Source organism: Phoca vitulina, unplaced genomic scaffold (genome assembly GCF_004348235.1).
Source record: "Phoca vitulina isolate PV1807 unplaced genomic scaffold, GSC_HSeal_1.0 scaffold50, whole genome shotgun sequence".
NCBI classification, from domain to species: Eukaryota; Metazoa; Chordata; class Mammalia; order Carnivora; family Phocidae; genus Phoca; species Phoca vitulina.
In genome coordinates this window covers 8644164-8670440 of record NW_022589753.1, presented here as the reverse complement: position 1 = coordinate 8670440, position 26277 = coordinate 8644164, and the positions used below count along the sequence as shown (strand labels likewise).

Sequence of the window (26277 nt, the reverse complement as noted above, 5' to 3'; positions counted from 1 at the left end):
TGAGCAAATTGCCAAGACAGAATCCTCAAAACTGTAAAAAAAAAAACTCCTTGGTTTGGGGGTTTTGTTTCGTGTAGACTCTACCTCCTTTTCCCAAATGTTTCTTCTCTTCGAAGAGGGTGTATGTAAGGTGTCCATAGCAAATAGATGTTTTCTTCAGAGTAGTCCCCGAGGAGGATGAAACATTTCTTCCAACATGGTTGCCGTGACTGCAAAGATTTTTGCAAAATTTCTCCAGGAGCTGCCTGATGAGCCCCACAAGGATAGCAAGATAACGAGATTATAATCATTATAATTACACTTCATCATAGATCAAAAGCAGTTTAACTCAGCAAAATGACCTGGCCAGCTTCACTATCCTTTATTCTAAGTGACTTCTGGCTTTGCACAAAGATTCAATCGCTCTGCCAAGCCCGGCTGGACAGTGCGGCTAGATGTACTCTCAAGGCAGCAGGTACAGCTCCTTCATTATGAGCACCCCCTCCCCCACCGCCCCGCCACGAACTGGGAAACTGGACGGTTTTCTCATGGGCAAAATGGCATAATTATAGTCCTACCCTAAAGAGTTCTTTTGAGGACTAAATTAGTTAATAATGTATCTGCCAGGCAGAAAGAACAGTGCCTGACACGTAGAATGGCTCATCTTTTAGGTACGAGCCACTCTTCTTATGGGAGACGTGCCTAAGCCTTCCTTATACTAGCAGTGACTTTCCCAGCTGAAGTCTGGAAGCGGCTAGACTTGCTCTTCTCTGCGATTATTATTATTAAGTAGCCAGACACACAGTTCTGAGGCAACTTCAATGATGTGTCCATTTCTACTGCTGTTGTAGCAAATTACCACAAACTGAGTGGCTTGAAACAATACAGAGGGATCATCTTACAGTTCTGGAGGCCTGAAAGTCCCAATCCGTCTCTCTGGGATAAAATCAAGGCGTCAGCAAGGCTGCTTCCTTCTGGAGGCTCCAGGGGAGAATCTGTTCCCTTGTCTTTTCAGCTTCTGGGGGCTGCCCTACATTTCCTGGCTCACAGCCCCGTCCTCGAATTACTCTAACCTCCGCTGTCCTCATCCCTCCTCTTAAGGGCTCTGGCCCTCTTGGCCCCCCTCTTTTAAGAACCCTTGTGATTTCACTGGACCCACCTGGATAATCCAAACTACTCTTTCTAATCTCAGGATCCTTGATTTACTCGCATCTGCAGAGTCCCTTTTACCACGTACAGGAAGATCTTCACGGGTTCTGGGGATTAGGACGCGGGCATTTTAGGGGCCATTATTCAGCCTACCATAATTGGTTTCACTTTAAGCAGGAAGTGGGTCTCAGCAGAGGAGATCAATGCCCTCCCACCTCTCAGTGCAACTCCGCTGTACCATTTTGAGGGAAGAAAATCGATTTGGAGGAAGCAACCGAAATCCAAGATGGACAGGACCTCCAGGATGGTGCGGTCCCTTGAAATGCTCTGCCTCTGTTGGCTTTGTGAGGATGCTGGGATGTTTGGCCGTCAACGTCAGGCTTGAAACTATTCAAGGATTCGAACCCCAAGTGCCTGTCACTTTGAAGCATATCAATCTGGCTGCAAGTTTGATCATGACAGTACATCCTACTTGATACGTTTAACACAGAGTATCCCCTAGCGCCCTTGGTCAAAACCTTTCTTACGTAGCCTCCAACAAGTCAGGAATTTTTATTTCATCCCATTCTCTGCTGTTTGTGCAGTGCCTAAGACAGTGTCTGGCCCGTTATCGGCAACAAATAAAGATACTTATCATCTAAATGAGGGAGTGATTGATATTGAGGGCTTTTATAGTGCTTGGCAACTATAACTGTTTTTCACAAAGATGAAACACGTTGTCTATTCTGCCAATATTCCACCTGGAAAATCCTGGATTTCTCTGAATAGTATCATACTCTGTGGTCACCTTGAAGCTTCAAGTTTTTCCCACGTGAAACCAGAAGAGAGACTGGGAAACCACTGTTGCTTAGAGCAATGTCTGCTCATCAACTCTTTTTCATTAGAATAGTTCTCTTCAATAAGATTCTGGGCATTTTTGATAAGCCAGCATCCAGGGAACAAAGCTGTTATAAAATGACTTACTTAGAGGTTTCAGCCATAATTTTTGGCCTCAGAATATTGCTGGGTGTTTTTTTTTCTGTCAGTCTAAAATGAAAATGTAACATTTCAATTGCAATCCATTAGAAAGAAGCAAAGAAGGGGCTATTTGCATTTGATCCACAAATTGGACCAGAATAATTTTTGTCAACTTCTGATCTGCCAATACTCAGTTTTTTGAAAAAATTAAACTAAATACTCATTAATTCATTGTTTTCCCTTATTGAGTGAAAAGATTTTTTTTTCTGTCAACTGTGTTTTTATCCAGAATCAGTTAGAGAATATTTTGCATCATTAAAAATTGGGAGGTGGAAAGTGACATTTCCTTTGAACTCCAAACAAATTGCAAACTTCAAAAAATGTGTGACGAAACAACATAGCATTAGAACCCAAAGAGTCTACGATGGAGAAATAAAATGAAGGAAATGAAGATTTTTTTTTGCAAATAAGATCCTAGTGATACTTAACGCCAGTGTTTTAGTTTTAGTGTTTATAAGTATTAATTGATTCTCTGTCAAAAGAAGTATAATTTTAGGTCACATAAAAATTAATTCAATTATCATCAATCCAACAATTTGAAAGACTATATGTGGTAGGTAAAATTCTAAAGATGGTCTCCCACGATCCCCATCTCACGTTTGTTCAATCAAACACTAATCTAGGTACTGCAGTTGAGGGATTTTGCAGATGTAATTAATATCTCAACTTAGTTGACCTTAAGACTATAGCGATTATCTGTCTTGGGTGGGCCTGATCCAATCAGGTGGCCCTTTTAAAAGCAAAGCATTTTCTCTAGATGGAAGCAAAAGGAGACATCAGAGAGATGCATCCCTACTGGCCTCAGGGAAGGAAACAGGAAGAAAACTGGGGTCAGACAGATTTGAGTTCAAGTTCTCTGCTGTTGGTCTTAAGACTTTAGGAAACTTTCCTAATCATCTTATGCCTTAATTTCCTAATTTATACTACTAGCAATCTCATAAATCTATCATGAGGCATTAAGAGAGATAATATATATAAAATATATTAGGACACATACTAGGTGCACAACAAAAGGTAATGATTATTATTTTTTTTTAAATGTTCCCTTGTAAGGGTATCATTCACTGACTCTTTTGCAATCTGGGTTCTGATTCTAAAACAATATGAGCCCACCCACATGAAACAACGCAGAAAAGCATAATCTAAGTATGAAGCTTTGTATTATGTTGGGAGTGTGGGCAGGGCCAGCTCTTCACCCCTCTCTACATTTCCTTTTGGCTCCTCACCTAAGCTCAATATTTTCCCCCTGGATTTACTGTGTAGCTGACTTACCCTGTGTGTTTCCAGAAATCCAAACCTTTATCACCATGCCTTTCTCAGCAAAAACTAGCCAGCCTGGGTCCTGTTCTTCCAGGACCCCACAAAGGAAGTGGAAATAGTCTTACAAATTAATTTGTATCAACACCAAGTTGATAATGACCAATGATCACTTAGCTTCCCACATGCATTCCATTAGAGATTCTTGATGCCCTCACTCGAAGAAATAAGGTAGGGATTTCAGGCATCAGCTTCAAAGCTAATAGAAGAATAATTGGGGGGACTACAAATCCTTTTGGTGTTACTGGAAACTGTCCCATGTGGGCAACAGTCTATACCATGTCCAATAAATAGCATCTTTTCCTGTTGCCACCTCCTCCGCTCATACGGTTGCCCAGTTTCTCTACTTGACACCATAAAGATTTCCACAAGTTCCTTCTTCTCAATAACTCATTTGTATTACTTAGAAAAAAATCAAAGTAATATATGTTTCTTTAGGAAGAAATAGAAACAAAGAAAATCAAAATAGAAAAAACTAGAAATCAGCTATCATCTCTCCATCCATAGAAGATGATGATGTGGGAATGTCAGTAATAGAGGGTGGGTGGGTGAATCAGGGTAGAAGAGAGCCTCAAAGATTTGCCCTAAAGCTGTGTTGCATAGGAAGCATCCTGTGGTACCTGGGAGTATAAGTAAGTAGCTGATGGAGATTAAGATAGGGATGAGGCCCCGTCGTCTCCAAGCTATGCATGAATTTTATGGTATGAAATATTTATGGTATGTAAGTCATATCTCAATAAAGTTGTTGATGAAACAAAAAGAAGAAAAGGTGGACACAAAGAAGAGAGGCCTTTCTGAGGAGGTGACATTGAAGCTGACATGGGGGTGTATGCAAAGACAAAGATTGGCTGGAGTAGGGGAGAACATTGCGAGCAGGGAGAATCTGTACAAAGACCCTGAGATGAAAGAGGACTTGGCGTGTGTAATGAACTTGTGGAAGGCAAGGACGGCTTGAGTATGTTGAGCAAATGCAGAAGTTTTGAGAGAGGAGACTGGGGAGGCAGGCAGCAATAAGCTTATGCAGGATGCTCAAGCCTGATATGGAGGGTGTTCCATGTGCTATGGGCCACTGAGAGATTTGAACCAAGGGAGTGACATGCTGTGATTTATAGTTGGCAACATTTTTCTTCAAAAAGAGTAATAACAACCAGTACTGTGTCCTTACTGTTCTAGAAATTTTACATTACTAATTTATCTATCCTTCACAATAACCCTGAGGTCGGTATCCAAAGTAACTTTCTCAAGAAATCTCAAGGAGAGCTGTACGTCCCACACCAGAGCCTGAAATCTTAACCAGTACCCTACACTTGAAAGTATGGATGGACATACATCCTGTGCAGTTTCACATGGCCCCCTGCTTGGAAGGATCCCACACTTGGTTTAGTGCTCTGCCATCACCATCTTGAAATGTTTAATGAGGGCACCTGGGTGGCTCAGTCATTGGGCGTCTGCCTTCGGCTCAGGTCGTGATCCCAGGGTCCTGGGATCGAGCCCCACATTAGGCTATCTGCTCAGCAGGGAGCCTGCTTCTCCCTCTGCCCTTCCCCCCACTCGTGCTCTCTCTCTCTTTCTCTCTGACAAATAAATAAATAACATCTTAAAAAAAAAACTCATCAACCTTAAAAAAAAAAGAAAGAAAGAAATGCTTAATGATTTTTGAACAAAAGGGCTCTGGTTTTCAGTTTGCATGGGACCCCACAAATTATGTAGCCAGCATTTCTACACTCTAGAATTTTTACTATAGAAGGAGTCATTAACCCACTGAAAGTCATGGATGGGCTGGCCAGGGAGGAAGGCCAGACCCTTAAAGTTAAATATGAAATTTCTCATGCATGTCCATTTTGGGAGAGAGAACTCCCAGCTTCCATCAGATACTCAAAGGGATCCATGAATCCAAAAGGAATACAACTTATCGATTTTCCAGTGACCTCTCTTTCTGATTATGGGAAACAGTTAGATGATGGAGTGAACTTTGTTCTTATTTAGCTTCCTGTTATCTTGTATTTATCAATAGTCTTAGCATAGCAACACTCTTTCCAGAAAACAGAAATAATAATAATTATTATTATTAGATAGTATTACTGTTATTATTATTATTAATGAATGAAAATAAGTGGAAAAGGAAAATTATAAGCTGAAGATTTTCTTTGGTGTGTTTTTCTTCCTGAAGGGCACCTAAAATTCTGTCTTTATCTCTACCAACAGAGTTTTTTAAATCCTCCCCTCAAGAAAACAAAAGCAAAAGCAGTACTTCTGCATTTATACTAATGAATTCAGTTTAACGTTTTTCACCAGGTTGTCTGAATTCAATTTCTCTTTGTTCCAGAGACCAGCTTGGATTATATGCATACTTTTCAAGAATCATTATTACGTTGGAAAATATTCTGTACCCAGAATATATTCATAATAATAAATATGAATATCTGTATTCCATAATAAATAATGTTAATTGCTAGCTTTAATATTCTAATTAATTTATTCAATAATTAGTTATTACTATCATCTTAGAGCCTGGGCTTATTTATAACTAGAAGAAAAATAGATTTCAAAGGTAGGTCCTCAATCCCATTTAAAATAACCCCCAATTAATTTCCAAGCTGCTGAAGGCAAATGATAAAATTTTTATCTCCTGGTGCAAAATTTCCTGGAAGTTGTTTGTGCTCAGAAAACAATTATATACCCATGAAAAGAGAATTATCCACTTTAAGAATAATAAGAGTGAAAATAGGCCTCTGGATTTATAGTGAAATGGTTTCTTGTTCTTCCCTGTCGAGGCGCTGATGTCTCTGCACGCCTAGACGTGCAAAGCATGAGGTCCCCGGCTCTCTGAGCTATCAGACACGTGCTCTCTGCATCTCCTGGGGCTCTCCCAGGGCGACCCCACGTGGGGACCTCCCGACTCTGTTTATTCTTAGAGTGAGCAATTGCATACAAATGGAAGGTATTAGGACATAGGCCTCCAGCACAGAATACAGAGACAAGAGAGAAGATATTTCTCTGAAAACAAAATATTAATTCTACTCTAAACCCAGGATGGATTTTCCAAAGTTGAAAACCATTCCTAGAAAGAATCAGAGGGAGTTGGTTTGGTTTCATTTTCACATTTACCAACACAAACTCACGTCTCTTCCAAGGGCAGGAATGTACCCAAGGCACACAGACTATATCTTGAGACAAAAGCAGCGGTTTCTCGTTTGCCACTTAATATCCTTTTAATTTACTGGACAGTTTTCTTCTCTTTATGAAAGAAAGATAAGAAAGAGAGAGAGAGAAAGGAAGGAAGGAAGGAAGGAGGGAAGGAAGGAAGGAAAGAAGGGAAGGAAGGAGGGAAGGAAGGAAGGAAGGAGGGAAGGAAGGAAGGAAGGAAGGAGGGAAGGAAGGAAGGAAGGAAGGAGGGAAGGAAGGAGGGAAGGAAGGAAGGAAGGAAGGAAGGAAGGAAGGAAGGAAGGAAGGAAGGGAGGGAGGGAGGAAGGAAGGAAAAGAAAGAAAGAGAGAGAGAAAGAGAAGGCAGACCCAGCATGGCTGTTTCCATGCAGCCACTGAACCCAAGTAAACTGGAAGAAAACCCTAGCAACTGAAACCCAGTAGGAAAAAGTTCTATTCTTTTTTTTTTTCATTCCCAATCCTTTCATGGGAAAATCCACCAATTTGTGCATAAAATAAAATGGTAAATTAGACTTACTTGGAGAAATAAACTATAGAAACCATTCATCCATTATTTTTAATGGTCCTTTACCACTTGATGAAGCAAAAATAAAACTTCTCTCAGCTGGCAGATAATCCAAGCAAGAAAATCCTCCTTCCTTTCCTTATGAGATGACTGCTTTGAATGTTGTGTTTTATTTTAAAAGCCAAAAACCAAGTATCTATTGTGAACATATGTCTAGCTAAGAGCTACACTAACTCATCTTTCCACCATGGCATGCTTTTTTTCTGGCTAAAAATACTCCGTCTCTAATATTTTCCCCTGGTTGCTCTCTTAGCCAATATCCAGAGGTACTATTTATGGAGGGCTGATGGTACCAGGTGTTTTGTATGTATTCTTTCATTTGATCCTCCCAAATATTTCAGGAAGTAGGAGTTACAATCCTGCTTGGTAGATAAAGAAGCTCAGCTTCAGAGACCTTCATTCATACATAGGAACCCCAACGTGACTGGAGTCAGGCAAATGGGGTTCACACCTGGCTCTTTCTCACTGTGTGATTAGTCAAGTTATTTAACCTCTCTGTGCCTCATTTTCCTATCTGTAGAATGGGGAAAATAATACAGGACCACAATTCTTTGGCCATAATTCGGAAGTCCAAAATCTCTGAAAATTAAAGTGCTTTCATAAAGCACCATCCAGCAACAGTGGCTTCACACCAACACTAATTTGGCAAAAAAAAAAAAAAAGACAGAACAGTGCCGGCGTGAGATTATTATAATCTTTCTTTGCCCTGCGAGGTGAAGGTCTGAGGAGGGGAAGCCAACAAACACAACAATTCTGAGCCATGTGCCTGAGATATTTGAGAGATAGAAAGAAAAGCCCTGGGGATGGAACTGAAAGAAGGTGGGGGAGGCACCAGGGATAAAGACAGAAAGGGAGACAGAAGCCACATCACATGATAACGGTGCCATGCCAATAATGGTAAGTGGGCAGTCCAAGGTCCCACTTCGGGTGGGAGGCAAAGCCAGGACTCAAGCCTGGGTCAGCTCTGTCAGTTCATTGGCAAGTCTCTCAACACACATTATGGGAGAAAACTTATCTTTAAGGCATCATTATAAAGAGTCTCAGGCTCTGAGACTAAGGAAAAGATTCATAAATATGGCAGCCAGTTGGGCTCTTGGGTGGCTTAGTTGGTTAAGTGTCTGCCTTCGGCTCAGGTCATAATCCCAGGGTCCTGGGATTCATAAATATAATATAAATATATATAATATGTTGTCAACCCAATATAATAATAACAAAATTATTTAGTCTAAGACTGTACCCCTCATTTTATCCCTAATCTTGTACACTGCTTGTAACATATATCACCTTCTTTTATGTCCTAAGATTTAATTTACATAGGTTAGAATTGGTGGAATATAGTTATCTGGTCAGCCTACTGTGTGTTTTCTGCCCTGAATTTTCTACTTTTGTCAACCAAAGTCCAGAAACATTTCTTGAGCTTTTACTCTGCATCAAGCACAGTGCTGGCTCCTAGAGTCCTAGAAATAGAAAGCTATTGTCCTGAATTCACCAAGTTGTAGTAAGTACAATCTGTTTTCTTTCTAGCATGCCAAATAAGTGATATTTCATTGTCCCAAAAAGTTGTGATTTTTTTGTCCTGATTTTAATAATAATACCAACATTTTGCCAACTCTTACAATGTGCTAGGCACTATGTTCAGCTTTGATGTAGATGACCTTACTTAATCCCTACAAAGTCCAATATTTAGCATTATCCCCATTTTTCAGATGGGGAAAACTGAGGTGCTAGAGATTAAGTATCTTATTCAAAACCCAGTGCTTGTAAACAATGGACCTGGGGTATCAAACCTCAGCAAGTCTGACTCCAAAGCCAGCCCTCCTACTGTTGTATGATGATAAAATTTATATTAAAAACTTGTATGTCCAGACCAATGTCTGTAGTCAATCTCCCTTTCGCTTTAGCTAATACAGTCTTTTGCACATGGAGGCTCCCTCAAGCCTCTTCTTTGTCTTACCCTAGAGGACTAATTCAGGCTTTGCTTTTGAACCAATGAAGCATAGAGAATCCACATGCGCTGGATTCCCCATATTGGCACTGCACCCCCCAACCCCACCCACCCCCCAGGATTTGCTCAGCATGGCTGTACTCACTGGCCCTTCCACACTGTCACTGCTGAAGGGTTAGTAAATAGAGAACACACCCAAAAGCCTGTCAGATTCTTCTGCACTGGTACACACACCCCGATGATGAGCAAACTCCTCTATCACTTGCCCAGGATCTTTGAATTTAGATGCTGGGTCAAAAAAGAGTGACACTTTTGCAAGATGCTGTTCTTAGAGAGAAATGATATTTTTTAGCATCTTCCCAAGGCCTGCAACATAATAGGCAGGTATTGCCCTGGTGATAAATGATAGTTCCTCTAGAAAAAAAAAAAGAAATTACAACACTGTGGATCATAAGCTGAGGCTTCTCCAGCATTCCTCCCTGCTTTCACAGTGAGTGTGAATCTGGCCACAAAAGTCAGAGATACCTGCAAAACTAACTCTCTTTCCTTTAACTCAGCTTAGTTTTTATTTCAAATCTCCGTCCATTAGGATTAATGGATTAATAGGAAATTATGTCTCAGTCATTCTGGGAGGTTCCCATCCACTCCTTCAGTAGTTCATAAATGGGAATGATACTGCCCCTAGCAAGCTTTCCAGAAAATTCTTCTGGAGAGTTGGTTGTCACCAAGATTGGGAGGTGACACTGGTATTTAGTGGTCAGAATCTAGAGATGACAAATGTTCTTCAGAGCATGAGACAGCCCCACACTGTGAAGAATTGTCCAGGACCTCAACTTTTGAATGTCCACTGGACATCCATATGGCTAAAGCACCAGCATATAACTCTCTGAGCTGGACCCCAAGTCCATCGGACATATGCACTCAAAGTATCCTTACACAGTTTTAACACACACTGAATTTTATAAGAATGTGAATGCCATATAAATTGAGGGAGGGCTGTACTTTGTTCTGACCATACCAAGACTTGTTCTGCCCATCAGCAAATCATGTTGTAAAGTCAATACCATGAATGGCATTCAAGTCTTTGATACAACACACAGGTCTCGACCTGTATTTGTGGCTGTCGAGTTCAGTGTTTCGGTGTATAAGGCCAAGCATCTGAACGCCTTCTCATGTGTTTAGGTGTGTCAAGCTCCAGTATTTAAATGTGGACATACATATTTTATTATAAATATTTCCCTCATATTTGTCCTTTAAAAAATTATGATTGCAGGTAAAGAATTTTAGGTTTGTAGAGGGAATGTTTAGTACACTCTGCCAGTGTCCCACCCAATCCCAGAGCACTCATACCCACACATAGAAAGATGTCCTCTGCCATCACCTGCCATCCTCGGTCCCAGGGCATTTCCCTTGACCTTGAAGTGGCCCTTGACCAATGGCACATGGCAAGATGGTGGGTAATGCACCCGTCAGGTGAGATAACTCTGAGGCGTGTTCTGCATGTCTCCCAGAGGCCCCCAGTTGGGTGAGCCACAGCTGCCATAGTGTAACTTGCTCCATCATGCATCCTGAATTGGCTTCTCGTCCTTCCCTGTTTCATGACACCATTCCCCTAACAGCGCTTCTGGAATCACCTCCTATATATACTACTTCATCTCATGCCTTTGTCTCAGAATAAATTTCTGGAGAACCCAACCAAAGATAGGCTGTTCCAAAGTGCTTCTTTGGAAAGGGGACAATGAGTGTGATAACACTGGGAGCCCCTGTTCCCAGCTGTGTCGAAGTTTGGAGTAGCGTGCAACGCCAAGGAGTGTATCAGTGGGACTCTGACTCTCCCTCTGCTTGTGGCTCTTCCATGACGGAGACTCTCCCCTAGTTCTGGGCCAATCCTGAGGCATAGATACTTCTCCAGGGTTAAAGAATCCAGCCCCATAACCCAGCCTCTGGCATCTAGAGGTTGCGGTGTCCGTCCCATAGAAATAGAGCAGGTAACACGAATGAGCAAAACTGTCCAGGTGCAAGAGAAGTCATGCAGATAGAAACATCTTCTGTTTCCCACTGTTCATAGAAACGTGGGTTCAGAGAACATCTATGCTTCCAGTGAGTGAATATTTATTGAGCATCTATAATATGCCAGGCACTGGGCATACGGCAGTGAACAAAGCAGACAAAATCATTTCCCTTGTCACATTGGGAGAGGCTGCCTGGAAACAAATATGTAACATATGGACTATGTGAAATGATAATCATCCTATAAGAAAAAATAATGCAGGGAAGAAAAAGGAGGGCTAGAGGTAAGGGTCAGCGAAGACCTTGCTCAAGAGTGATAAATGGCAGCAGACACTCAGCCGTAACAGGGTTTGGCTCCTTGCAGAAGGCGTGGTGGGCACCACGGAGAGGGTCCCCCCTACCGCCCCCCGCAGAAGGTGCTTGCACTCGGCGGTAGCGAACGTTGCTATGTCAGATGCCAAAGCCCAGAGCTGCCAGATCTTCTGACTTTTCCAGGGAAACCTAGAGCTTTGTCATCTCCCTAGGGGGCTGCCAGCAAGCAGCACTAAGTTCTTGGCATCTTTAGGGTGTTCAGACTTTCCTTTCTTCAGAGTATGTTTCAACCAAAAGCCAGGCAGTTAGACTGGGGGCCTTTTACATCCACCCCGTTCTCCCACAGCCATTGCTCCTGGCCTGAAGGATGGAAAGGGGGAACGGGCTGCAGAGGGGAAATCGAATCATAAGTGAGAATTATCCATACCCACTCGCTTTCTCTTCTTCTCAACATACCCAGAGTGCTGGAGGCATCTCCTTGCAAAGTCAGTAATTAGGAAGGATGTGAGGTTTTTTCCTCTTCCAGCACTTCGGAATGGCATGTTGCTGGAGATCCCAATGGGAAAGCCCCAAAGAGGAAAGCTATGTTGGCTCCCAGGAGCTCCCGCCTTGGCAGAGTGGGGCCGACATTTAGAGGATGGGACTGCCAACTCTAGCGGAACTTCCAGCGGGAGTTTTACAACCCACTTTCATCCAAGCCGCTATTTGGGCAGAGGCCTGATTACTTCTAATGACTCCTCTTTGCCAGCAATGGCCAGGTCCTCCGTCATCCTGCCGTGGGCTGGAACAGCTCAGGTTTTCGGAAAGAGATGCTCCTTGTAAAGCATGGAGGTGCTAACGGCCGCTCTCTGGGACGCTGGCCCCGCGTGCCAAGAGGCAGAACGGCCAAGAGCAACAATGCAAGTGTGCAGAAACCATCCTTGAAACAGGCGGGATAATTAGTTTGCCCATTACTGAAGATGCCCTAACTCTTCGCTAGTCAAGAGAATCTTTGTCCTTGAGTGTTTATGTGTTTCTCTGGCTCCTGAAGAAGCCAAGGCCTGGGAATCAACGGAGCTTTTGTCCCGAAGAGTGATGGCTGAGCAAAAACGATTGGCCTGTTTTCTGGTTCTAAAATGTCCCCCTAAGTGCTCAGTTGGCTCTTGACCATAGGTTCCTGGCACGCAGCGGGCCCACATGCAGGGCTGTTGTTGATGGCTCTCCCAGGTTGGGGGTTCTCTAGCTGGTTCACACTCCTAAAACACACACATCAGGTCTCCACACTACCAGTTCCCTGGCTCTCCGCTCCACCCCCTCTTGGGGGGTCACAGTGTCTGGGGCTTTGCAAATGGGGATTTCTACCTAGAGTGAGTCAAGAGGGAACTGAGCTACGTCTTAGGGCACATGTGTGCTGCGTCGGACAGGGGGTGACCAGCTCAATGCTGGATTTGGACAAAGGGAAGGCGTGATGGCCCACAGGCAACAAGCAATGGTCCATGGTGTGAATATGCGGGGTCTCCACCACCACATGGCTTCTGGGGTTTTGGCCAATGTGCTCCATGGCTGTCCTTAGTCAAAGCCACCTGCCTAACGTCCCCCACGTATGGACTGGCCTCTCTTCTAGAAAAGCCCCTCCAGCTCAGATGTCTGGGAACTCCCCCTTAAGGAACTCACTTCCTTCTTCATCAACTCAAATCCTTTTTTTTTTTTTTTTAACCGAAACAGAGTTCCCTGTGGTCTCCACCACACACACAAACACACACACACACACAGACACACACACACAGAGACACACACACAAAAGCCTTTCTTTCTCTTTGTTCTTTCATTCTTTCCCAATTCCAGATCTTGATTCTTTAGGCCCAAAGCCAGAATCAGCCACAACTCAGTTCCCCAACGGCAAAAGAGGGGGCTCAGCACTTACACATGATGTAGCACCGAGACAGAAGAAGGAATAGCAGTACCACGTCTCCGCATTAGAAGAATCTGGACACCTGTGCCCCACCTCGCCCGGAGGAGAGTTTCTCAGCCCACTGTCCCAGGGTGTGGTTGTGGTGTCAGTCACAAGGGGTGACAGGTTGGCTGTGCCCAACACAGGCAGTGTCTCTCGGACTCCTTTATGAGAGCCGGGAGTCTGGCCAGCCAGGCACACGCTGCCCACAGCTTCACGGGGAGTCTTTCTGTAGAGCTGAGATAGTTGCTGTCTTTCTGTCCGTGTGTCTGCCTATCTGCCATGAAAATAGGTAGTGGGAAGGATCTTTAGCCTATTTAAAAACTCAATCCTTGAAAATATTTTTTTGCCTTTTTTTGCATGCAAACACATAGGTTGATTCCAAACGTGGTAATAAATATTTCGGTGCTGAAGTCCAACTGCCTGGGATCTCATGCTAGTTCCACTTCACGCCACCTTTTGTGGAAAGTGATTCAGCCTCTGCCAGTCCGTTTTCTCCTCCCAAGTACAGGTGGCAACAGGCTTTCCTTCTTAGACGGTTGTGGGGGTTAAATGAGAGAAGCTACGTCAAGGGCGCCACAAGGAAGAAGGACCCATTTCATACAAGGTGTGGCTATTGGGGTTATTAATAGGGGGAGGCAGGTAGACCATACTGTGGTGCCTACTTTTCCCCTTTGGTCAATAGCTTATGTTATTGCACATTCCTGAAAAGGAGCAGAACCACATGTCCTTTCAAATAATAATAACCATGGATATCCATATCCGCTCCTTAGGCTGCACCGGGCAATTTGCATGTATAGTCTCATTCAATCTTGGCAACAATCCCATGAGATGCCGCTACCATCAGCCCAGCTACGCAGATGAAGGGAGGGCCTGGGCTGCACATCTTGATCAGGATGTATAGCTCTAAATGTAGACACCAAGATCCAACCTGGATCTGACTCCATAGTCCTTCACTAGTACTCCATAGTGCCTCGCTTTCCAAATACCAAACAATTCAGAATTCTGCAGGAACTTTCTTCTACTTAGTCCAAATTGCACTGGCTTTATGTACATTTACTTTACGTGACGATCCTAAGATGGTCAGCCTTGCTTCGAGTAAAGTTGCAGAACAATATTTCGCTTCCTCCCCCTCCTCCTCCCCTTCTTTCCTTTCTTCTTTTTCTCCTTCTCCTCCTTCTCCTCCTTCTTCTCCTCCTCCTCCTCCTCCTCCTTCTTCTTCTTCATCTTTGACTTCTTCTTCTTCCTCTTCTTGACTAACAAATGACTAGAAGTGAAAACTAAAGACAAATTTATTTTTATAATTTCATGAACTTCAGCTATTAGAGACCAGTGAGCACTGATACAGTAATTCCCACGCACTTGTTTATACGTGGCATGACTTCGGTTTCACAATCTGGACTCATGCACTTGATTTCCCCCCTGCCCTGGAATGATGGGACTTTACAATCGCTTGTCAGAGGCCCCAAGAGGATTGCCATCCAGTGAAATGTCTGGTTATGATTTTTTTTAACGTGTGTGTTTTTAGTTGGAGGTGGGGATTCTTGTAGAGGAGGCTGAGTTGTCAGAAACTCCGAGATCTTTACACACAATGATGACTGCTAAAGCAAACCAAAATACTGACGGGGGTTTGGACCCCATGATACTTTTCATCACCATGGTGCTATCTAAGAGTCAATCCACAAACTGATAACAATATGGGATAACATTTCCTCCTCTCATGAGCAAAATGAGAGGGCATACAAATGATGTTGGGGTTTTTCAATAATTGAAATTTACGCCATATAGTGTGCTGTACTTTATCATTTGATCCAATTCAATAAAATTTGCTAGGTATCTTCTATGTGCCAGGCACTATTCCCAGCACTGAGGAACATGGAATTTTTGCTCTTTCTTCTTTTTATAACATGGAGAAATAATCAATCGATTAATTCGGACTATGCACGTAGTGACCAGTGCCACAGAAAAGCACGTGTAGGAGCATCAAAATGAGTGAGGAGACTCCGGGTTGATAAGGTGACATTTTAGTAGCCATTCGAGTCAACTGAGGAAGCAAGCTGCGGAGATATCTGGGAAAAAATGCAGGAAATGCAAAGTCCCTGGGGCAGGAATGGCCTCGTGTGTTCAAAGAGGGGCAAGGAGGCCAGTGCACAGGGCAGGTGAGCGTGGGGGCGGAGCGAAGGAAGGAGGCGAGGTTGGAGAGAACATCATGAAAGCCTGTCTGAGCCAACGCAATTTTTATTTTTACTCTGAGCTTGTGTGTTTCCTGCTTCATTGGTGATAGAATCACCTTTTTTTAATGAAAAGATGGTAATGGCAGTGTTCTTTTTTTTTTTTTTAAACATTCTTGGCAAAATAAAGTGTTGGAAACTCTTTGTCAATTCCTTGAAATTTGTTGAAATTGGTCTGTGAGATCTAGGAGTCTGGGATGTCTGCGCTCGGAAACATCTTGTGGCATTCTGTAGGTGGCGCGGGCATGGTGCGGTAGGAAGCGTGGGCACCACGCCCTCCTCTGTCGCAGACACACGGGGTGACGCCACTCAGGGAAGTTCTATTTCTGGGTTTCACTCTTCGAGCCTCTAAAATGAGGAGAGCGGTTTAAAGGAAGCCTGAGCCCATGAAGGCACACAGGACAAAGAGAGCACGTAAGTAGGATAGAATCAAGCTGACCTGGCCTCACGGAGGGACAGGACCCCTGTGGCTTCCTTATAAAGGGGCAGCTCCACTCAGCACCATGGTTACCACCCAGGAAAGATGTCCCGAGGTTACTGTCACCTCCTTGGATTTAAAAAAAAAAAAACAGAAATCATGGCTTTTATGTGCAATCTCCCTGTTTGTAAACATTAGCAATGATTTCAATGAAAACAACAATAACACTGTGTAGCCCACAGAATACATGGGTGCGCTGGGTTCAGCTACAAGATGGTAGATTCGTTCCCTAGGGCTGCCATAATGAATTACCACAAACTGGGTGGCTTAAAACAGCAGAAACTAATTCTCTCCCAAGTTTTGGAGGCCAGAAGTTTGAAATCAAGGGGTTGACAGGTTCATGCTCCCTCTGAAGGCTCTAGGGGAGGATGCTTCTTTGCCTTTTCCAGCTTCTAGTATTCCTTGGCGTTCCTTGGTTTACAGCTACTTCACTCCAACCTCTGCCTCTTCTTTGCCTGCCCTTCTTCTCCATATGTCTGTGTCTTCTCCTCTTCTCATAAAGACCTGTCATAGGATTTAGGGCCCATCCTAATCTAGTGTGACTTCATCTGAAATTGATGACATCAATTTCAGTAGGGACACCAAGACCCTATTTCCAAATAAGATCACATTCACAGGTGCCACCAGTTAGGACTCGATCATATCTTTTAGGGGATTGGATTCAACCCACTACAGCTGGATGGCCTCTATTACAAATTCTTTTTTTTTTTTTTTAAGATTTTATTTATTTATTTGTCAGAGAGAGGGAGAGCACAAGCAGGGGGAGCGGCAGGCAGAGCAGGCAGAGGGAGAAGCAGGCTCCCCACTGAGCAAGGAGCCTGATGTGGGACTCCATCCCAGGACCCTGGGATCATGACCTGAGCCAAAGGCAGACGCTTAACCGACTGAGCCACCCAGGCGTCCCTCTATTACGAATTCTTTAGGATGAAGATGCTGCCCTAGAAATCTGGGAGCCATGAAATGGTTAAAACCTGCTCAGTAAAGTTTAGGATGTCCGTCTCACTAGAAAGCAAATGATAAATGGAAGAGAGTTGGTACGGGTTTCCAAATAGCTTGTCCTGGCCCTCAGACCTGGGTCAAGTCAGGCACACTCTTTCTTCAGAACAGCGTTGGACCATTTCCTGGGGTTGCCATACAAAGTTCCACGCAAGGGGTGGTATAAGACAACAGAATTTATTCTCTTCCAGTCCTGGAGGCTAGAAGTCTGAGATCAAGGTGTCAGCAGGAACAAAGCAACCTAGCTCTAGGGAAGGATACTTCCTTGCCTCTCCCTAACCTTCTGGTGCCTTCTGACAATCCTCGGTGTTCCTGGGCTTATGGCTAGATCACTCAATTCTGTTTTATATGTCTCTATGTCCTCTCCTCTTCTTATAAGGTCACCAGCCACTGGCTTGCTTCTTCTTGGCTCTCAGTTCGGTGGAAATGGGGAAACCAGTTAAGAGGACAATGTGGTCAACCCAAAGAGAGATGATGATGATGTAAAGCAGGGATGAAGTCATGAGAAATAGTGGGATTTAAGACATAATCAGCACCCACCCTAATCTCATGGTCATGAATTTAGGGGAAGTCTATTCAACCCAATACAGATTCTGTTACCAGTAAGATCCCTCCCATCTGCCTGACTCTGTGATGAACTTTTCCTTGAGAATCATTGCTGATCTTTCCAACCAGCTACTTCCTTACGAAGCGCACAACCACTTCCCAACACCCACACCAATTTCAAGTCCAGCGCCAACTTGAAAACGTCATTAGTGGTAAACTATTTCGGTGGGAGGGAAGGCTTTATTTCCTCTGAAATTTTTTAACTTGATACCTCCTCACTTCTAGACTTGAAGCTCCAGTGGACCCCTCTGAAAAACCACCTCCAAGAACCGTGATATCGCGCATTCAGGGGAGGAAAACCAAACTCTGTTTTCAGTTTCTTTGTCCCAGTGAATAGAGAACTTTAAGAAAAGTGCTCCATGCCTTTTCCAGTCATATTCCTTTATGGTCTCTTCTAACTACAATTCTTTACGAGTTTCTTTTCCGTCACATTTCTGATGAGTCTTTTTACTGCTTTGCACGACAAAATACAGCAAACCCTAAAATATGGATGTCTTGTTCTTGTGAGAAAATGGAAAAGTTCACAAGAAAAGAAAATGACATAAGATGAGGGAGTCCATTCTTAGCAATGGTATTCAAGAGTAAGGAGATTAGATAATGATGCAATTAGAGCCCATTTCTATGGTTTTCTATAATTTTGAACATTTGCTGACTTTTGTGACTGGTTTGGTATTTATTCTTATATCATATCAATTTAAAATCACCCTGGATGCTATGTCCAAGATGGATGACAAATTATGAAGAAAATATGTTCAGTGGAATTTTAAAAGAAGCTCTTTGGTTTTGACCTGAGATGTTATTATGAGGCCAGCCAATCATTTTGGTCTTTTTTATTCCATCATTTGTGTTCCAAGTGTTTTAAATATTTAAATTACATTTCTTCTTATTTCCCTAATGAGAGTGTATTTGCATCCAGTACATAATAACTGACTAAAAATGACTTTCTTCTTTTTGTGTTTTCAGTCCAGTGGAAATGGGGAAACCAGTTAGGTGGTCAACTCAAAGAGATGATGCTGAGTGAAAGTAGGGTGGAAGTCATGTGAACTGGGGGGGGATTCAGGATATATTTTAAGTTTGAGCCAACAGGATTTGTTGCTGGCTGGGCCGCTGGTGTAATCTTACAGAAAGCACTGGATCAAGGAAATCTCTAGGATTCTCTGCGTGAGGTTTCTATAAAGTCAGAGCGACCAGGCTATTGGAACTAGGATCTGGATGGGGTTCAGGTGGAACCTGGGCAGGATTCTTCCTGGGCCACAGGTTACCTTTATAGTTACAATTCCAAGTTGGCTTCCTATTAAAAGGAACAGATCACTTGGATTGTATCACTGGTTCCCAAAGTGTGATAGATGCACTACCTATACTAGCAGGATTATTTTAAGTTGAAAAAACCCTACCTTGTAACATAGCTTCATCTCAAGTCATAATTCATGAAATGATGGCTTTGATGGGTATATTTTTAAATTATAATTTTCAAGCATTAATTTCACTGAGAATTATGTATACATGTGTGCACATGCATGCACTTCTGTAGACGCACACACACACACACCAGCCCATCAAACCCATAATCACATGGATCATGACTTAAGGGTGAGACTCACTTAAAAAAATAAACTAGTCCATTTTTTTAAGTATTAGGAGAATCATAATTAGATTCTAGAACATGGCAAAAATTATGAAGGTGGCCCACATACGAGTGCAGTTTGAAAACACAGAATTATATCAAGTTTTATCTGCATGCCTGAAAGTGACAAGAGAATAAAACTCAAATTCAGTTAGTGGGAAGTTCTTCCGATCCACACGCTATATACTTCCACAAATCAAGGCGACAAACTAGCATAAAGCAAGGAGATAAAATGACAGAATCTGAGGGGTGATATGAGTGGTACTTATTCCCCAAATGAAATAATGACTTACTAAAGGAAAGTTGAGTGAGGAAAAACATTGATAATTGTCCAATAAATCTTTCCATGACCTCCCATTAGTCATCATAGCATTTCTGTCTCTTTTTAACCTACTAAGGAAGGGAAGTAAGATGTAGCACATGGGCAAGCAATGACTAGAGCCACACAATGGAGCAGAAAATCCGCTGGTTTCCCCATCTTGGGAGACCTGCAGGTTTTCCCTTCCAATGGCATTAAGACCATCAGATCGGATATGAGCCCGTGTAGATCACCGTTCGCCCATGTTGGAACTTTTAGGAAATGCTCTTGGGCTTCCCAGAAATCATGTTTTCTGCCCCGGCCATGGGATCGGGATCAACTCATCTCCTTATAAGCAGCAGGATTTGAAAAGTTCGGAACATTTACACCTTCTCCCTCAATCTGAGACAAAAGCTGTGATTCTGGGTACCATATAGCTTTACCAGCTTGCCCTCATGTGTTTATTTATTCTTCTATTTACTGTGTGCCACCTATGACAAATATTGACAGGATAACAGCAACAGAGCAAACACAGTCCTCATAGGCTTGAATCCCACCATCTAACGGGAGAAGATGTTCGTCCAATTAATACGTAAATGATGCGCAATTGGGTTTGGTGTCCTTAAGAAGCTCAAAGTGTTGTAGAAGTCTAGATTAACAAGAGTCTACATCACCTGCATCACCTAGTCTTGAAAAATAGAGAAAGATAACAACAGGGGCTACAGTGACCTGAAGGCTTTACTGGGTTGAATATCTGAGAGAGATTTCTCCACTCAGATCTGGCAACTGAGCTGGAATGATTGGAGTAGCTGGGTGGTTGCTGGGTATCTCTCTCTCTCTCCCTCCCTCTCTCTCTGCACAGCTTCCCCATATGGCAGTTTAGCTTGCTCACAACATGGAAGTGTGTCGGGGTGGTCTGACTTCCCACACAGCAGCGACTTTTCCAGAGCCAGGATTCTAAGAGACCCCCAGAAGTTGCAAAGTTTCTTATGACTGAACTTGGAAGTCACTTCTGTCTCATTCTATTGGTCAAAGTGAGTCACAGGCCTAGGACAGATTCAAAAAGATTGGAAGTAGTCTCCTTCCAATGGAAGGGATAGCAGAGAACTTGTGACTATCTTCATTCTTCCAGAGATGCTCTGAGTCAGTATGCCTCACAGAATCATGGTGGACTCTCTTGGTGATAGGATATGCTTGGCTTCATGAAAACTGATGAGGAGGCATCGCAACTCTAGCTCAAAAGTGTACATTTGATCAAGGCATCTGTGAGTCAAGGCCTTCTCAGAGGGTAACATTTTATAGTCCCTTTCGAGAACATTACTCTTACTCTCTTCACATCAGCAAAACATCCCATGTGATGAGATAGAGAAGGAGCAAATCTGTGAAGGGAACCTTCCCCTCAGTTCAAAGGTATGTATTTGCCTTGAGTGCCTCATAATTAATTAGTAAGTACCTCGTAAGTAATTTTATTTTCTTCTTGTGAACTCTTAGCGTATCGGGAAGTCCTACATCCTCCTGTGACTCTCTAAAAGTAAATCCGAGCTCTCTCAGTAACTTGGGAGCAAGACCATTCCTTGGCTCTTCCTTGCTTGTCCAGAATCCAGCGATTATCAGAGGCCAGCAAACTTGTTCTGTAAAGGTCTAGATAGATACATGTTTTAGGCTCTGCAGGGTTTACAGGCTCTGTCCCAATTACTCAGCTCTGTCGTTACAGCCAAAGACAATACATAAATGAGTGCAGTGTTTGCATTCCAATAAAACTTTATTTGTAAAAACAAGCTCCTGGCCATGGCCCATTGCCCACTCCTGGATTACATGACTGCCTCAATTATAAATATTCTCCGTGCCTACTGGAGGAACTCTGAGGACAAAAATATCCTAAAATGGGAGAAACTCCAGCTTCCACTACGTGATTCTGTTTAAAAGATAAAAATAATGGGACCTGGATGGCTCAGTGGGTTAAGCATCCGACTCTTGATTTCGGCTCAGGTCATGATCTCAGGGTCATGAGATCGAGCCCCGCATCGGGTTCTATGCTCAGAGGGGAGTCTGCTTGAGATTCTCTCTCTCCCTCTGCCCCTCCCCCCACTCTTGCACACGTGCTCTCTCTCTAAAATAAATAAATCTTAAAAAAAACAAAACAATAGGACCTAATGCAAAGAACAAAAATAAAATAGTAGCCAAGGAAAATTTCACGCAGAATCTCTCACACCCCGAGCTGGAGGCCAGGAAGAGTCTCTTCAAATTCACATGGAATTTGCACCTTTAAGTCCCAACAGACTTTTCCCTGTTTCAGTATAGATTGAACATTCATAACCGAGTTAAACCTTGGAGAGTCCTTCTTTCCAGATCGGGGTTCAATTAGCACATTTGAAAAGTAAATCAGTGTTTTCCAAAATGTAAAAGGCACACCCCTGTAATAAGTGCGAAGACTTAAGGTAGTATGATTCATGAATACTTTTTATTTGAACTGTCCATTTGTTGATTATAAAATTTATTTTAATATATATTTCAAAAAGAGAGCTGCCACATGGAACCTATTACTTCACAGAGGCTGCTAAGGATAAGCTAAGAAGGTATTTACATTTTTAAAAAGTGAGCTGGTTAAATAAAAGTACTAAAGAAAAATAATATTAGAGATGACCAAGAATGGGGGCAGGGGGGCGGGGATTGTGAACAGAGAAAACAAATGATTCTGAAACAGTGTTTCCCCTCCCACCCTGGCTATCCCAACACTGGACTGACCCCTCGGTGAAGACAGCCACCGTGTGATTTTCTGTTTATTTGTTTTGTTTTTTTAATCTCTCACCTGGCACAGTGCTTGCTACATAAAAGGCCCTCGGTAAACATAGAACAAGTGAGTAAATTAATTAAGTTGTCATTCAAATTATTAGGTTAATTTTGAGTCGTGGAAAGTAATCTGACACGAACTCAAGGATATAGTATTTCAGATGCTCCTGAGCACAGTCAGAAGTTCGCAGAGCGGAAGAGATGAGCTTGTTTAAAATCAGTCAATTAGAGGTGGACAGTCCCTTGGGATGTCTTTGCCAAGAGAAGCCCAATGGTGCCATAAATCAGGATGTCTAATTGAAGCAGTGTTTTAGGAATTAAATAGCAATTAAATCAAATGGGAAAGTTTCTAAGGGACACCTTTGACACTATGGGGGAAAAGTCAAAACAACCCCAAGAGTCTATGGGAAAAAAAAAAAATGGCTTTCTTCCAAGGAGCTTGCTGGTTAATAATTATCAGAGGCATCTGTGATTAAAATCTTCTTCCTTCCAGATGCTTTATGATCTTGCCACAGATCTTGCCTCATGCAAGGTCACAAGCCAAAGCAGAAAAATCACCGAGGTGCCATAAGGTAGCAGAGCACTGAAAAGGGACTTGGAGAGGGACGGTGTCACCCAGAGTTTTGGCCTGCCGAAACTAGTTTTGAGAAACCAGTTCCCAGAATAGAAAGCATAATCTGTGTCTGTTTACCCAGTGAAAGTAATTCGGGCCATTTCAACATCAATGTCACTGACTTCAAGGGAAGCCCAATTTGAAGGCTGATAAAGTGTGTGTGTGTGTGTGTGTGTGTGTGTGTGTGTGTTATGAAAGGTTTATTGAAAACTATGGTCCATTTGTCCAGTGTTTCCAAAAGTGTGGGTCTCATCCTATATCTTACCATCTGCAAAAGAGGCAATTTTAGCTAATATTGCTGGGGGGGGCTTAATAATTGTAACTAAACAATTAAATGCATCCATGATATTATGAATTGTTGCTTAGAATGAGGTGCAGTTTCTTTAAAAAATGTGTTGATTTTTCTGCAAAGTCTATTTGGGAAATGATAGAACATGGGGATAGCACTCAGACATGGTAAATTCATAAAGGTTGTTTCCCAAATGACCAAGAGTTGTGAGCACTGTTGTACAGCAGAGCTGGGGTCATTTCCAACACACAATGCAAAAGAGGGAGTCCGCATCCTTCGTGTAACAGAACCTAATGAAGACAGAAATAGTAATGGCGGGGAGGGGCAAGTACAGACCGAGGATGCAAAATTCACTTTCCAAGCTTAGATTATCCAGGTGGTTTATCTAATCGATCAGTTTGATTATGAGATTGATGAAAACTAACCTTCATTGCCAACATTTAAGTGAACAAGTAGGCAAAGTCTTATATTTCAGGGGGATTATTTATGTGATGGTTCAAGAGAATGACAGTTGCGTACATCTCTACTTTTTAATAATAATGAATGTTATTATTTTATTATATAATTATTATATAACTAGAACTGAGAACTCAGGTTATCATTCAAGCCCACCCTATGTGGAATCTTGAATCTTGAGTTAGTGGCTCTAATCCAGGATCCAGGGTTCAATAGCTATGTGATTCTGTATGACTCATGTGTCCACTAAGTCTTGGTTGTATCGCCTATAACATGAAGAGAATGGTTCCCACTCGGAATAATGATTAAATCAGGGAATGTTGACAATTGTTATAAAATACCAAGCATGAAGTAGATCCACAGTGCATGCTGATGTCTCCTGGTTTTTCTTCAGAGAGAATTCGTCCATAGTAGACCCTTGATTATCTGAATGATAGATCACAAATCTTTAAGGACACCAGTACCACACAACATCCTCTCCATCAATCTTGGATTTCCCGGCTTAGAACTATCATTTTCTAGACCTTCCAACACTCTTTTTATCCCCATTGCTCACTTAGCTATCTGCTTCCATTGGGTAGCCATTCTCACAAAGGAACAACGTTTTGGTAACTTAAGAGTGACATGGGTCAGCCAGCAATTTCTTCTCAGCTGAACTCTGTGCCCTTCTTGGGAATAAGGGAAATGTTGACTTTTCTTGGGGACAAGGGAGATGTTGCTTGTTTCCAAAACCTTCTCTGAGGCCATGAAAATCAAGGCAGGGCTGGATCCCACCATGGTGGAGGATGGAGCTCTGAGGGCATTCCCAGTGCTGTAGGGGGTGAGTCTCCTTTTGACCTTCAAGTTTACCTAGGCGAATTTTTTCATTCCCCACCTAGACTTAACCCCAACTCCAGAAACCTTCCTCAGAGATCTGCCCCAGCGTCTTTGTCTCCTCTTTCCCGAGGCTCCTTCCCCTCACCAAATCCTGAAATTTCTTACCACCTCTGGTGCCAGGGGAAGGGATGAATGCGGGTAAAGCCTGGCTTGTTAAGCGTTTTATCAATTCTATTGCTTATGCCAGATCCTTGGGCTCCTTTGTGACTATCCCCCATCTGAATGGAGGACAGTCAAAGAAAAAGAAATCAACAAATCATCCCAATGTTTTCCCACCACATGAGCCAATGCAGCACGGGGTGCTGAGGTGTGGGTGGGAGCAGGGGGCCACCGGGGCACAGAACAGCTGTAAGGGGAAGTCAGATGAGACAAGAAATAAAAGGTTCAGGATAATGATATTCAAATTGCTCCTCTTGAGCCCCGGTGGCCTTTCTCAGGCACCCCGTGGGTCCCTAGAGCCTGCAATTTCCTGTCTGGCTTCTTTCACTCAAAGCCTACAGAGACCGGGACCATACAGTTGCCCAAGATGAATAGTAATGACACATTTGACCACCAAACCCGAGACTCTGGAGACCGGAGAGACAACCTGCCATGAAGGGAAGGACAAGTCCTACAGCTTGCATTCAAAACAGGACTTCTCCCTCTCCTAATTCTATGAGCTTGGGCAAGTCACTGCTCCTCTCTTGGCCTCAGTTTCTTTATCTGTAAAATGGGATACTAGCCCCTACTTTACAGGGCTTTTGAGAGATTATCTATGAAAACGCCTTGTATACCAAAAGCCTGTATATCGTTTTCATTTGTAGTCTGCAACCAGCTTCAATGCAGTCCCTAATCCTGGGGTGTACCCCAGGAATCTTAAGGGGTGGATAAATCTATGACTTTTATTTTACAACTGTTTGACCGTTACAAAAAACATGCACTATTTCCATTTCCTCCTAAAATACCCCGTTTATTTTAGCTTACTAGTTATTTCGATTCTGGAAGTTTACCATGATAAATGATCAGCTGTTCCCTTAATCTAATTTCAGGAGGTACCAAAAAGCTTAGCTTCCTAAAGAAGCCAGAGCTGACTTTTGCAATCTGGAGTGTTCCCAGAACACTCTTCAGGATGACATGGAAATTCCACCTGAGAATCTGCATTTCACCCCCTTGCTCTTTTGGAAAACCTAAACCAGTCAGAATGGTGCCCCTGGGAAGGCCCCCATGACCTTGGCCAAGGGGAGGTGTGAGAGCCAACCGGATTCCCCGAGGAGCTATGAGATGGAGGGATTTCTTCCAGAAATACAGGGAAATTTATGTGGGCAGCACACAGTTGGGAGCTGGGAGCTGGTCTTGCTTAGAGACAAATAGCAGGAAGGAACAGACGGGGGAGGAAGGAAGACATTCATTACGGCAGGCGGGAGATTTGACTGGGGCTGGAAACCCCAGAAAGAAGGCAGGCAGAAGTGCTGTCCCCAAAACTGCTTCATAAATAAAGCCCTTCGCTTCTAGCCATGCACAGACATATTTATTTAAATCAAATTAAGATTAGGATACAGCGTTTTTTACTATTTTATTATTTGGCAGTGTACATTTCATTATCGTCTTGTTTTCTGGCCTCACTTTTGTGACATTCCAGAAATTCTGCCCTA

The 26277-nt window shown here is 42.9% G+C and overlaps 1 protein-coding gene across 2 annotated transcripts in view; it reads left to right on the top strand.

Moving 5' to 3' along the window:
• The window catches only part of TSHZ2 (teashirt zinc finger homeobox 2), a 433321-nt gene that overhangs the window by 331152 nt on the left and 75892 nt on the right, over positions 1-26277 (top strand). The window lies entirely within an intron of this gene.